General features: G+C 32.7%; 1 protein-coding gene across 3 annotated transcripts in view; it reads left to right on the top strand.

Moving 5' to 3' along the window:
• Window positions 1-3,985: 3,985 nt before the first annotated feature.
• LOC128678538 (mucin-2-like) overlaps window positions 3,986-15,622 on the top strand; it is a 59,244-nt gene continuing 47,607 nt past the window's right edge. Inside the window, exon 1 of one of the 3 annotated variants that reach the window (XM_053760115.1) lies at window positions 3,986-4,080. The gene's annotated coding sequence lies outside the window, so the exon portion shown is untranslated. The remainder of the gene's footprint in view (window positions 4,081-15,622) is intronic. The other 2 variants (XM_053760114.2, XM_053760113.2) reach the window with 2 other exon arrangements.

Below are 15,622 nucleotides of genomic sequence, written 5' to 3'. Positions count from 1 at the left end.
CATCTACTGAATTGATTATTCTACTGTTAGTATGTCAGGTGTTACGAATGCCAATGAGTTATTTGTATAGAATGGATATAGTTAGGCTTGTATACGTACGTACTTACCTGAATAACGCCAGTTACTAAAATCACTATAATTATATATAATTATAGATAATTCGTAAAATTTCACATTAATACAAAAATCTTGGTTTAAATTTAGCTAGGACTGTAGGGGGAAGCCGATAGCAAAGAATTAGTTTTTTGCCTAAACATAGACGTACGAATATCAGAAGATAATAAACACTTGAAAAAATAAAAATCGAATGTAATAAGTTATGTTAAATTAAATTATAAAACAAATGTTTATGTTGTCAACTTTTTAGTACTGCTAGGGGCCGCAGCTTCATCCTAATATAATAAATATACCCCAAATAAAAAATATGTTCATGAAAATATCGAAAAAGATACGTTTAAGTGCACAATATAATTCAGTCTTCCTGATTTGGACTACGATCCTGATCCAAAATCGAAAAGATGCAATATTATAAATTTTTATGATAATTTAAAATTTATCATATGGCGTTAAGTACAGTTTTTTATTTTATGCAATACAGTTTTAAATAAATAAAATTTTATAATAATTATTGGAATACTTAAAAATATCTACAAAATAATAGTGAAATCATTAATTATCAAAAAAAAACACCATGAAAACGAGGTAAAGAAGTTTAAAAACAGCGAAATAAATGCTCAAAACTATCAATCTGATTAATATGTATTCCATAGTCACAGTTGTCGATTCTATACATAAATCGTCAATGGTTTGAGAACTATTAATCACTGAGATTGGATATGTCATCGGATGCATATTGCCGAGCAGTAATCGGCTTCTGTTGCTTATTTGAATGAAATGTATTCAACAATGTGATTATGTCACATGAGTATAATTCTTATTGTGTTTTAAAAAAGCTTCTCTCTCGTCTGATCGTTTTCCCCGGTTTCTTCCCCAGCCATAATAGAGCGTCGGAGCCTCGGGCCCGCATTCTTACTATGTCTCCTCCACTTTGAAAGGTCTTCGGCATCTTTCGTTCTAAGGCTATTATATTAGCATGATTTTAAATAAAAAGCACATGCTAAAAGTTTTGTGATTGTTAATTTAAATTTAAATGTATTTTTTTAAACTTAAAATAAAATAAGAAACTTGAAATAAATACACGTTTAAAACCAAACTCATCATATTTGCGTGTTACATATTATTATTTTTTTAATGTCTGAATTACTTAATTTATTTGTAACTAGTGACCCGTCCTGGTTTCGATCGGGTAAAAATTATACACCAACATTTTCCACAATAACCATATTATCTGTCACATGAAAATCCATGCAGTAGTTTTTGAATTTATCGCGAACAGACAAAAAGACGCGGCAAAGGACTTTGTTTTATAATATAATAATAATAATAATAAGCCCGCAGGGCAGCTTGTGGCGAGCTGTTGGGGAGTAGCGACCCCACGGACCTGAGTGCTCCCAGGGGAGGCCCCTGTTCCTCACCTCCGCCTTCCTTCCCCAAGGTCGAAGTGGAAACCGAGAGGTAACAGGACCCCTACCTCTGGCTTGCCTTCATCGGCCGGCCAGAGTGGAGTCGCGAGAGCTATATGCTCGAAGGATGGAAGTGTAAAATGTCATAACGCCGGGGGTGTCTGACTGGATCACCACGATTTCGCGCCCCGCAGACTCACCTCTCTACACCCTTAGCCGCCCACGTCAATGTTGCCCCTTTGTCGCCAATCACGGCGACTGATTTGAGGGGCCCATCTAGTGAGCGGCGAGTCACCACCTGCCACTGAATAGTCAGTTATCATGATTATGGCAGGTGACCGCACTCTTTGCAATAGCCCATTCTCAGTCCATCCAAATTTTATTCTATAGACCAGTACTTCTATCCATTATTCTGCAATAGTTCACACTCCCGCCGAGACCTGCTCATGGGCATATCATTTCATTGGTATATCCGGGAGTGGGTCTTGGCGGGAGACCTACACAACATCAAAATTCTCCAAAGGGCCTCTACGTGTTGGATCCATATCCCCACGCAAGCCTCTCAAAGGACCGGACTATGTGCCGTGAATCCCAAAAGGAGATACAAATAATAATAATAATAAATGAACTTTATTGCCCATAAATACATTAGGTACACAAAGAATACAGGTTAGGTACAGCAAAGGCGGACTTATTGCTCAGCAATCTCTTCCAGCGAACCTTTGGGTAGAGAAGAGGAACAAATTAGCAGTAACAAATAACAAGAGGAACAAATAAGCATTAAATTGTTATAATATGCAAAGATATAGATTTTTAATATGTATAAAGTATGCCAACATTGTTTACTGTTGTAAGTCCTTACCTACGAGACGTTATACTAATATATTATAGGTATCTATCTATTATTTATGTATGTACCTATACAACATTTATTATTTTATTTATGTATAGTCGGGGACAGATAATCTTCTACCTATTAATTTATTGACACGGGTTTACAGGTACAGTCGAGGGCAAATAGACCCTATTTTCCCTCGACTGTACCTGTAAACCACTATAAAATGTGTTTGTTTACTTTGACTGATATCAAGAACTATTTCTATGTATTTCATTACATAGTTCACTTAAATAAAACCTGAATCATTATTTACATAATATAATCATATTTGTAATATTATATCGCGAGCTTTTATCTGATATTTGAAGTATATTACATAAGAAATTTAAAGATTGTGTTTCTATTGTATTCAAATGTAATGACGTCTGATATTTATTATAATTTTATCTGACCGTTTAAATTATTCAATGTATAAAATAGTATTTCTCCTCAATAGTGCAATTTTTTAAACTGTACCTAAATCTAAAACCTGTACATTTGCTTGCAATAATAATACTTAATTATATTTTCAACATAATTTTTTTAATAAGTAGCTTCATCTCGCTTGGGGATCTTATGTAGTCAGTCACTAAGCAATAAAATTCCTACTGGTAAAAAAATTGGAAATCATTTAAGTATACCGAAGACAAAAACCTATACACAAAGTTGAAAACACACTAAAACTTTAATAAAAATACAGTTTTTTAGTTTGTAGTTGAATGTAAGTAAAGAAATTATTATATCAGGGTTCTCACCAAATAAGAAAAATATTTGTAATATGTAGATATAAGGCAATTAAATTAAATGACGGATTAACTTGTGTCCAGAAAAAAGGCGGGAAAAGGAACAGGCACCTCAAAGGATCCACATTTCCATTTGTCTTGATACATGTTGCGAAGCTCCTTGCCCTAACATTTTACTGTTATATATCATTTTCATTAAATTTAGGTATATGTTGTGGAATACTTTTTGGGATCATACCGGAAAATCCTAACTAATATAATAGATGCGATAGTAAGTTTGTTAACTATTCACGCCTTATATATACAATCAAATCTTTAAATATAGCATATATATTACAGTTTGAAGTATGGAGAAGGACATAGGATACCTTTCATTCCGGAAAAATAGCCTAACCTTTGTAGTATTAAGATAATTTATTTATGTTCATCATAAAAACTCGAAAGAGTCTGTTTCAATTATTTTTGGAGTAAACACATTATATTCCCTTTTAGTTCAAGCTGTTTCCGTGGGAAATTTACGCGGGCGAAGCCGCGGGCGAAAGGTAGTAAATATATAAGCACAACTTTTCCCTGGACAGAAACGGAAGGCAAAGTTAAAATTTCATTATTGTTATTTTTGTGAAGATTTTACGGTCGCCGCCTGCTTGACATAAAGGCTTTTTATCCTTCGAAAATCCACGGAAATCGTGTATTCGAATTTCAGGGCGGGAACCACACTTAATTTAACCTTAAAATAAATCATTTCACGCCAATTTACCTATGAATAAGATCCTAAAACTGACCCTTCCTTGAAGTAGGATCCAAAGCTATATAAGCACTTTCACGTGCGTTGCGCGGGAGTCTTGATCCGTCGGGGCCCGCACTCTGACCCCACCGTCGCGCCGCGAACGTTTGTGCTTGTGACTTTGTGTCGTGTATTATATTTCGTGTGCGAAAGGTGAGTTTTTGTATTGTGATCGTTTTGGTTTTTTTTTAATGACTTTTTTGAAAAAAATCAAGATTGTTTTGTAGAGTTGCAGGAAATGAAAATTAGTGTCAATTTTTGTTATAAATAGTAATTTATAACAATTAATTACTATGTATAGTAATATATTGTAATTAATTATGAAAAAAATTATGTATAAACCTTAGTTAAAAAAAAGAAACAATATCCTTTGTTTTGAAACAATATCCTTTGTTTTGCTTTTTAATTAAATTAAATGCAGTTATTTCAAATAGGTCTTGATTATGGAAAAAATATGTATAAATGTTAAAAAGAAACAATTACCTTTGTTTTGCTTTTTAAATAAAAAATCAATTATTTCAAATAGATCTCAAAAAGGATAGTATATCTTTAATCACTCGCAAAATTATTTCATAAACATGTTTATACATATTTCAATAAATAACAAATCAATAATTCAAAACAGTCCAAATCTAAATCTAGTCATAATAACATAATAATCTGGGCAAAGCTTTTTAAGCTCATTAGCTTTCGCATCAATTCTGAGTTGGAAATCAAAAAGACATCAACGAGCCAAACGCAGCGTTCACACGATTACCGCAACTTAAAAACATTGAAATCACAGATATATAGCCCGCTCGATCAAGGGAAAGGACTTAAATTTGAGATTCGTCCCATACATTAATTTGTGGTTGATATGTAGGCTGTACATAATCATAATGAATTTAGTGCATTGACCTTGGAAGGCAAGGCAAGGCTAGTATCGTATGGGGAGGTAAAATCGATGGCAGAAGAGTCTGCTCCACCGACAAGCAAAATTACCTTGGAAAAGACCTTTAGAGAGGAGAAACTAGTTTATGTCGCTATATTAGTCTTTTCTCTTGGACACAACGACATTTCACACAGCCAGCTGGTTGTACATCTGCTATATTGTACAGCACATCAACCTACCCAAATTCATTGCAAACTCGCCTCTTTTACCGCGCCATACAGTTTTATGCAGGGTAACTTGATGTGACTCGACTGTACAAAACAGGTGATGATTCATATAACTTTACTATCTGTACTATCGCTGTTTTGTTCCTCTACTCTAGGTCAACTTAATATGATGCGCACGTAACATTGTCTATATTGAATAACGTTGTTCCACATCAGTAATTTGCAATGTTTTTGATAAATTTATATGTAAATTATCGTTAGTTTTTTATAGGAATAAATTATGGTTAATATTGCTTCATATATTTACATTTGCGTCCATAGACTTCCGCCGGTTGGCCGCCTGTTTGAATGCTTAGTATAAAATAATAATTAAGAAACTCGCCAAAGTCTTTCATATTTTATTTGATAAAATGTAATAAAAAACCTGTTCTAAATACTACATTCTATATATTTATGAAAAAAGGCAAAAATAATAATAACATTATGATAATATATTGTCATCAGTCCATTACGATAAGTCATTATTGCATTTTAAATGTTACAGTTTAAATAATCCAAAAATATGTATATATTCCTTTTTTAAAACTTCAGATAAGTTGAATCAAAAGGAGAAACTTTGCCCAATAATAGGACAACATGTTTAAGACTTGTTAAATATAAACTGCTTGATTTCGTTTCTTGCTTTATCTCATTAATTACCTGATTGATGACAATGGAAATAATTGATTATGATGGCTCACGTAGGGCTACGGTATATTATGTACATACAATTACAAATTAGTACATATGTAACGACGTGGCGAACTTAATGGTTACTTAATGCGATTAACTGCCTTCGTGATTTTTTTATACCTACAACATGTCCCACTGTCGGGTAAAAGTCTCCCAACTGTCTTTCCATGTATCCCTGCATCTGGTTTTTTCTGTCCATCTCACACAATGTAAGAAATATCTTCCTATTCTTTTTAATTTACTGTTAAAGTATCCGGAAGATAAAGTTAATATGCGTGCATAATTGAAAACTTGATTGTTAATAATTTGTATGAAACGTTGTGCATCTCTTCATGCAAATTCCCGGACAATCAGTTTATAGATTATTAATTTCCTGTGTCGAAAGGTGACCTTTATCTATGTATTGTCAATTATTAATTTCCTTTTACAGTGGTCATATTAAAAGGGTCAAGTTTGAATTTGAATCGAGTACAAATCGATAAACTACTTACTTCATAAAAATCTAGTTTATTTATTTAAAAGAAAACGTATTCGAAATTGTTCTTAGGAAAATGTGCGTTCAGCCGTTTGGAAACTATCAACTCTTTTGTAGCAGTTGAGAGGTCAGCAATTTCGGAGTCGCGATTATTCCAATTTTTGTTTAACTTCAAAGCTAACTAGGAAAGTCGGGTAGAGCAATAGCGGTAGCCACATTCTGATTCAAAAATATATAGGTACCTCTAATAACCATTTTGACTCGACATGAATAAAAAATCAGGAAAATATCAATAGCGAGAACCACACACCGCCGCTTTTTAAAACCTTTGTAGTATTAAATTAATTTATTTATGTTCATCATAAAAAACTCGAAAGAGTCTATTTCAATTATTTTTGGAGTAAACACATTATATTCCCTTTTAATTTACTACTTTAAGTTATTCCATTGAAGATTGTTGTGACAATAAAACCAACACATGTATATTACAAACGTTTAATATATTCTGAATTAAATGGCTTTGAGGCTAAATGCATCCGACCTTTAGGTAAATAACCATGAGTATTTGAATATTAAACACCTTATGGTGCATCGGCTAAAAGCATTTTGCGAAATATTTGAAATATCTGTTCAACCATACGTATTTATTATTATAGATATTTGAAAACATTAACAAGTCGAGCTAGTTGCATAATTTATATGAAATTAGATGCACAGTTAGTATATTATAAGTATATAATCTGGTAAGTGTTACCAGAATAGTACAAATATAGGTGCTTTTTATACCGAAACCTTACGAATTTGTCGCTTGGCAGCGTAGTTGTGGTAGAGTTTCCCATACAATAGAGAAGAAACATTTGTAGGATGGAATTTGATGCGATTGTATTACATATGGCCTATCTTAAAATCTGGTATAGATTTCGTCGTGACACGTTGCTTAGAATCCGAGATATTGACAAAAATAATTTATGAGCGGACGCACATAATAAATGCCGGCGAAGCCGCGAGAAAAAGCTAATATTATTATTTTTTTCCGTGACATAGACCATTTCAGGCAAAGTCAGGGTGGGCTGCTATGTTACATAAACTTCTAATAAGGTAAAAGACTCATGGTATTTAAGATTAGATGGCGGTTATAGTTTACGCAATTGCGGCGACCGACGCTGGCATACTTTGATTTTATGACGCATATGCAATACAACTGAAAATAAGGAATATGTTTAACCTACATATAAGTAAAATAGGATTACATAAAGAGCTTTAAAAATTATTCTGGAAATAATAATAAAAATTGAACTCTGCTTCCGATTCCAGAGGCTAGAGACAACTCTGTTTGTCTGTCTGTTACTACTGCACGGATTTTCATGGGGTGTCCACCAATATAGAATAGATAGTGTGATTGATTCCAGAGGAAGCCAGGACATGCTATATAGAAAGAAAATAGAAATTAGAATACAGATAGAACCTGCGCGAACAGTCTATTCAGTTTTGGTCATCCTACCGAGCCAAGGTTTATAACATAACGGAGATATTTTACGCAATATTCAAGATGTCAAGACAGTTTGAAACTGGATGTCATTTTAATAGACCACATTTACTCAATGATGTTCTGGTATGTTTTTTTTTTGCAGTAATTATTTATTCACTAGACACGTGTCGGGACTTCGCCCCTTAGGAATATCGGGTTAAAATGCACAGTATATAAATCAGGATTAATGTAACATTATATTAGTGAAGGAATTTTGGAAATTTGGAGTAGTTCCGAAATATATAATTTAGCCTCGCACACTATATCAATGGGTGTAAGACTTTATAATATTAGTGTAAACATTTTCAATTTTATAGTGACAGGACTGTGAATTATTTTCCGAAAAATTCCCATATTTAGCACAAAAGTCCAAGGTTGTATTAAAGATTTACTATTTCTATGGACAAATCAATAATCAACACATCAAAATTGCTGGCAAGTACAATGTCAGGAAGTTTACCATATCTCACTGTTTATTGCAGGTCAATTGACTCGCTGGCCTATTCTGTAATGTGTTCGATTCTTCGATGGTCAAAGTGATTATATACTCGTAATGTGTAACAGCTATCTGATATGGCATCCTAGGTGGGCGAAGCGACGCGATATATCATGGAGATACGGTTATTAATCACATGTAAAGTTCATCCATACATTTTGTATACTTACTGCCATGTCTCATCGCGCAACTTTCTCGCGTTAGTACCTACGCTATTCTGGAACACCATAAGCGGTATGGCAATCTTGAAATTTTCGAGAATTTACGAAAATAGTCTGGAAACAATTAGAAAATTCCACAATAAAATCAAAATATTGCCGGCAATTTTCCTACAAGAATTTCTTTGGAAAATCTCTTTGGAAACTTTCAATGAATGAAATTTCCTAAAACTCAGAAGAATAAAAGAATATGGGTCAAATAAAAAAAAAATACGATCTTCCTCGGCTGGAACCACTCTCATACATTATGTCATAAACAAAAATATACAAATCGATTGTGTAAATGGATCTTTACCAGCAAGTGACCTGGTTGTCTTGTACGACGCTTCATTAAACGTTCGAGATGGGAGATAACCCGTCTGCGTAACAATGGTAACCTGCGACGGTAACCCATTCAATCTTAACAAGTGACTTTTGATATTGATGGCATCGTTTTTGCTTGTTACATTTACAACAAGCTACATAGAATAGTTATCAGAAAAATATTTACTAGATCGTATTATTACGTCATTGGGAGCACAATCAGATTTTTTATTTTGCCTCTTGATATGCTGGTCGGTCGCAAAGTCGCAGATTTTACTACGCGCGTAGATTTGAGATAATAAAATACGTAAAGCCGTAATACACGACTAAACTAGTGGGAAATGAAATTCTATGGAAATATGTCCCGATTATACTTAGGTATTTACAGAAGAGAGATCATTAGCCAGCTATTTACGTAGGGAACAAAAGTTTGGCTATGCCGCTTTAGCATGGTCAGAGTAGGCAACTCGAAAAAGTGCCGGCTTAATGTCGATATGCTTGTCCATGATTTAATATTTAAGAACGTCGAAGACCATGCGATGTGGAGGAAAAGGTTAGGAAGGTGGACTCTGGGCTCTGACGCTCCATGGACGGAATGTTGATCAGAGAACATCTCAAATGAGAGAAATAGAGAGATCTTAGAGTCTGAGAATAACTTCTTATCTGAGAACAAATTAAAGTAAAATTAGAAGTTTTAAAGAAAAACCTGATACAGCTCATGTAATCTAGTCACGAGATTGAAGATAACCTATGTAACAATAACAATAGCCACTAAAGCTGTGATGTCACAATATGGACATAAATATTACTTTTACTTTTTTCTACCATTACTACTTCTTCCTGGTTTTATACATAATTTGCTAAAATTATTGCAAAAGTACATCAACTTACCCGAATTCATTGCAAACTTGTCGTTATTACCGCGCCATTTAAGAGGTTCATGCAGAGTAACTTGATGAGCTGTTGGCTGTACAAACTTCATCGGTTATCGGTGTACTTTCGTTACCAATGCGATATTTTTTCGTTATCAATGTGTGGATGGAACAGTAAGCATTTTATGCCTGAAAGATTGCCAGGAGGCACTTAAAACCTATCATGAGTAAAGATCACAACAGTGCAGAGTGCATGATGCATCGCTGCAATGAATCGGTTGCCTGCAGCAAGTGGCGGTAGTGACAGCTTGATCGTCGCTATCAGACACTCAGACACCAACTTGATGGATGACATTTCAATAGGGCTAAAGTGGTAGTTTCTCGTGGTGTTTGATTTATTTTTAATCATAAAGTAATATTTTGTTTATAAAAAAATAAATATTTTTTTATTATTAAAAAAATCGCGACCCGTCCCGGCTTCGCTCCGTGAAAATCATAATAAATTATACTCCAAAACCTTTCTCATAATCATAATCACATAGTATCTATTGGTGAAAACCGCATGAAAACCCGTGCAGTGTTTTTAGTAGAAGTTATCACGAACAAAGAGGCGATGCAGCAGAAGACTTTATTTTATAATATTTAAGGATAAGGAAGGATGTAATGTATAATATTATAACCAGAGACTTCAATATTATCATTACATGATTATAATAAGGCTTAAATTGCGACTTTTATATGTTTTTGTAATAAAATTAAATAAATAAATAACATACGCTGAAAATAATCTAGTAAGCAAAACATTACATGACAAAAATTACGACAGCTTTAACTTTCACTACCTACTCAAAACATTTTTACATTAACAACGAGTGAAGTATTGAAAACCAAACTAACACAAATTCTTTAACTCAACAAAAACATGTGCTCACACGTTACGTAATATTCGTCAAATACAAAAGACTTGACAATACATAATATGTTTAGGTTGTAACAAAAGTACAACAATTAGATTCTAATGTTAATGGATTAGACTACGAAAATTTATTATAATTGTTTGGAGAAATTTGTTGTGTACGTACTCTTGAAACGTAAAGTATTGTAGCGCGAAATTGGTGTTTAGTTTGTTAGTAACAATACATAATATATGTAGTTACCATAACAACATGAAATATTCATATTTTTATGAGAATTTGTACCCGCTTGAAACCGTTGCGATTTTAATAGTAGATACCTTTGCTATTACTTTATCACTTTCTTTTAACTAGTTCTATTACTGTCCTATTATAATCAAAGATATACTGGTAGGTATCTTTTTTGGCATGGAGTTTCATTGGCAAAAATTTTAATACGCATTTTTTCAGGATATAGAAAATACTACCCTTTTACCATTTCCTTTAAGCTACGTATCTAAAGATCTTAACTATTGGCTTGATAAATATAACTATTGTCTCAAACTATAAAAACCACTATATTATTTTGAGGACGTGAGGACGTCGATTATCTCAAATTACGCTAGACCTACAGAACGGATTTCGATGAAATTTTGTACACGTTAAGAATGTAACTTAAAATAGCACTGTACTTAAAATAACACTGTACTTTTAATACTGAAATTGCCAAGATAGTATAATAAAGTTTATCATTATAAAATCTTAGTACAGCCTGAGTATATGATGATAAGAATGTAGATCCAACAATTCCGCATACTATAATTGACTAGGTTACAAATACCTTAGGGTAATCACTACAAGTAGTAATTAGATATACCCTTTCCATCAGCGCATCTAAAATGGTAAATAATTGCAATCCTTACATGTGTATTACTGCTTGATCAGATAAGTAATGTGTGACTATTACTAAAGCGATATAGTTATAAATATGTATGGGAGATAAAGTAATAAATGTGACTAGTCGTGAAGAGGACAGGATTATAATATTTAGCTTTAGATGTTGTTTCGATAATTAGGTTAAATCCTCTTTTTAATTTTGAAATGTTCAAAGAAAAAAACTAATTTCTGAACGAAACTATAGAAATGTGATCTTTTTTTACCAAAAACAAAACTTTCGGCTCTAATTTTTTTTTTTTTTTACAAAAAGAAAAAACAGTATTTTTTATCGCTTTTTTGTTAAAAACAACATTGATACAAACTAAACCATATTGTAATACAAATTAATTCACACGCTTATTACCATCAGGCTGAGTAAAGAAAATCCCACGATGCGTATATGCGGTTTCTTGATAAATTAATGAAATCACGCACAGTGGTCATCTTTGTGGTTCTAACGCAAATTAATTACAATGATTTACACATATAAAATCATCACACACTTTAAACCCATCTCATCAAATAAATTGAGAGCACTTGCATATAATATATGCACAAATAACACGCATAATAAAGTTTATCACTAATTAGTTCCAAGGATATGTAAATTTTTATTTCGCCAAATGTTACGGTTGCATTTTAAGTTGTTTTTTAGGCAATAAAGATTTTTTTTAATGTCACAGCTACCTGTGAAAATTATTAGGTATTCATTATCAAATTTATTTGCGAGAAGAGTCAAGACGTTTATCAAATTATTTCCAGCTAAAAGATTTGATATTTTTAGCATGAACTAATATTTCTTGTTTCGCAGACACACAATAATAGACTGGACTATTTTGTTTTAATTTGGGGATTGTAAAATGTGGCAGTTTAATAAAAACAAATAAGTACATCGCAGTCAGATTAGTACATCGGTGACGAGGGGAATTTGTATGTGTTGTTATGTATGTGAACTATCACTGCTTTCTAGGCTTTAGTAATTGACGACAATCTTTAAAAATCTTAGTCGTGGCTAATGCATATCATGTATTATGTACATAATTTAAGTCTCATTTATTGTACTTACATGTGTAGGACATATAGCTACCGCATGTTGTTATTCTAAAGGCATTTCCACATATTATTAACTTGTTTTAAGCCCGCGTATTCACCCGCGTGAATTTATCTGCGAAAGCGGAACAGGCACGACTTTCATACAAATTTTCACCCCCCTTCATTATAGCTCATTTGGGGGTTGATTTAAAAAAAAGGAATTTTACGACGTGCATACCAAATTATTTCATCAAAATCCGTCCAGCGGTTTAGCCGTGAAAACTGAACAGATAGTCTATTGTTAATATGAATGGCATTATGGATATGGATTCATCAATGTGAATAACATTGTATAAATAATTATGTGTATAAACTGTAAAGCATTTTCCATCTATTTTGTAATAAACACCAAACGATCCGTTTATGTAGAAATGTCAATCATCCTCCATCACAGCACTTTATTTGAAACACCTTACACCACGTGAGGTCACTGACCCATACTCGGTTTACCTATTTCTTAACCAAAGTTGAAATACTTCAGTAAACCATTGTTTTACAATTACTGTTTTAGCCCTACGAATTATTGAAAATTATGTAAATTAAATTTTTTAAAAAAAATCTTAACACATTGTTTGATAAACATTAAAATAGAGGTCAGAAATAGATAAATTTAACTTTTTTTTAATAACACCATATGTTTATACTCAACGAAAGTATGACTTTTATTCCTTGTCAAATTCAAATTCAAAATTCTTTATTCAATTTAGGATGTATATACTTATTGACGTCAAAAAAATTACTCAAACTAGGTCTACTGCCGACTTCAAAAGCGCAGGTGAAGAAGAAGCAGATATGTTATAGAATATAGCATCGTTGAGTTAGTATCCCATGGATAACACAAGTTTCGAACTTACTTTAGGGTTAACTCAATCTGTGTGATTTTTCTGTATATATTTATTTATTTTATACCTAGTAACTAATTTATCTATAATGACCATTCTATTCCCATCTAATAATGACCATTACGAAAATCGCACGTCAAGCGCGCTTACCAATGCACCATTGAGTATTAAATCCTAAAAGCATATTATTACAGAACAATAATCATATTTTACATTGGATCCAGTTGTTAAAAGCCGGCTAGTCACAAAAATAAGACTATTAATTAGACAAAAATACTAGTTCATAAATCACTGATAGTGTGTGGCCTCAAGCATTGGAATGTCAGAGGTTGCATAGAAAGCAAGATGTTACGTACTCTTACGTCACGTCAAGCAATCACGCAGTCGCCGATTGCTGTGATGGGTCACTGGGTAATGTGATAAATACAATGTGAAATATTGTGACAATTGTATGTTTTTGACTATGTTTCACTACGATTCAAATCATTAGAAATCCTTGATTCCTAATTGCGAACTGCTAAAACTGGAAATTCTCTCCCCGCGTCGATATTTCCAGAATTATACAATTTTATGCATGTTCAAGGTAAGAATGAATAGACATTTTTGAAGTTACTTGTAACATCCTAGACCTCATTCTTGCTTTAGGTACATCAGGCTCGATTCCAGCGCACTCAATTTTTTAATAGTAATAATAAAAAAATCCTAATTTATAAAATATACAGATTTTCTATTAGAAATAGTGATAATATTAACTTGAATATTTTTGAAACTTGATAATCAAATGTCACTTTAACTGATCAATTTTATTTATTGTAACATTTAGAATTTTCTTGTTCTCATTACTGTATAATGCTTTTTGATTCCAACTTTTGGGACGTCACTTGTGCCCACTCTCACACATGCCCCATATATTTTTTTGTTTTAGACTCGTGCATCGTGTATCGTGTAAATAAGTACCTGATTTGACGTAGAAGAAATAATAATATACTATAAACCAATTGCCTACTAATATTCAAAAGTAAAAAATACACCATCAGAGTATAATGCGAATAGATATTTTAAGTGAGTATATGTTAATCCCTTGATCGAAACTGGTGAACTTTCGCTTACGATTTAGTATATTTCGTGTAACAATACGAGCTGGAAGTGGGTAAGTGTGTCGAGAAGAATCTTCCGTGAGAACCACCGACAAAGACCGCCAACGCTCCAATGTGGGGAAAGAAGTCACTCGATTTATTAGTCGATTGTAAACATATTCGATTATAGACTATTTTTTTTGGAAATAAGGTATATGTTATAGTTATGAGTGTTGTCAGCTTTCTGTTGTGTTGATATTCTTATTTCTGTGACTTAGTTAAAATTTTATTTATAAGATAATTATATTCTTGGAACCCGAAACTTTTTGTTTCTAGGAGTGCGGATGGAGACTGACAATAATTCAGCAATAGTGACGACACTCGCCGATGAAACCATATAACGAACCTCTTTGTATTCACCGAATCTGACATTTAAGATCCCATTAACAAAATCCAATAAAATTTTATCGTAAAATTACGATGTTAACATGTCATTGTACAATTACAATATTGGCAGTAAACATTTATATTGGCTATTAAATTGTATATAAATTCTAAATGTGCATATTTTGTATCAACAATTTAATAATAATGTCAATTTCTAATGCCAAACGAAATGTAAAACTAAACGCCAAATATGACATTAGCTATATTAGTTCGCTATTCGTCAAAATCAAAAAACAATCGCGTAACGATATTTTCCATTCGAAATAACATAGCGTTTAGCAATGACTGCTATTATTACCGAATTAGCGAATGCTCCCACGGTTTATCTACTCTAGTGCGTTGAATTATTACACTCTATAAGCGTGTTAATAAATGTTTATAAATACCCTATTGTACTGCAACCTGACTGAATCTCAGTGGCTGATTTGCGAATTTGCTAGTACGCTATTAAAATTTGGCCGCCCATATACCTATTCGATATTGAAAACTTTCTTATTGATTTCAAATTATTTTATTCTTAATTTGAGAAACAAAATCACAAAATTTTAAAGGTAATTCATTGAGATGCCATTGGGTGGAATATTTAAAAATCATGATCACAAAAATATATTTTTCTTTTATATTATATGTCACTCGGTATTGGTCTTCATTCTACCTTTCTATGATATGTACTAGTTTGGTTATAAA

This window comes from Plodia interpunctella, chromosome 20 (genome assembly GCF_027563975.2).
Source record: "Plodia interpunctella isolate USDA-ARS_2022_Savannah chromosome 20, ilPloInte3.2, whole genome shotgun sequence".
NCBI classification, from domain to species: Eukaryota; Metazoa; Arthropoda; class Insecta; order Lepidoptera; family Pyralidae; genus Plodia; species Plodia interpunctella.
Note: the sequence above shows the minus strand (reverse complement) of the source record. Positions and strands in the feature narration are given on the sequence as shown.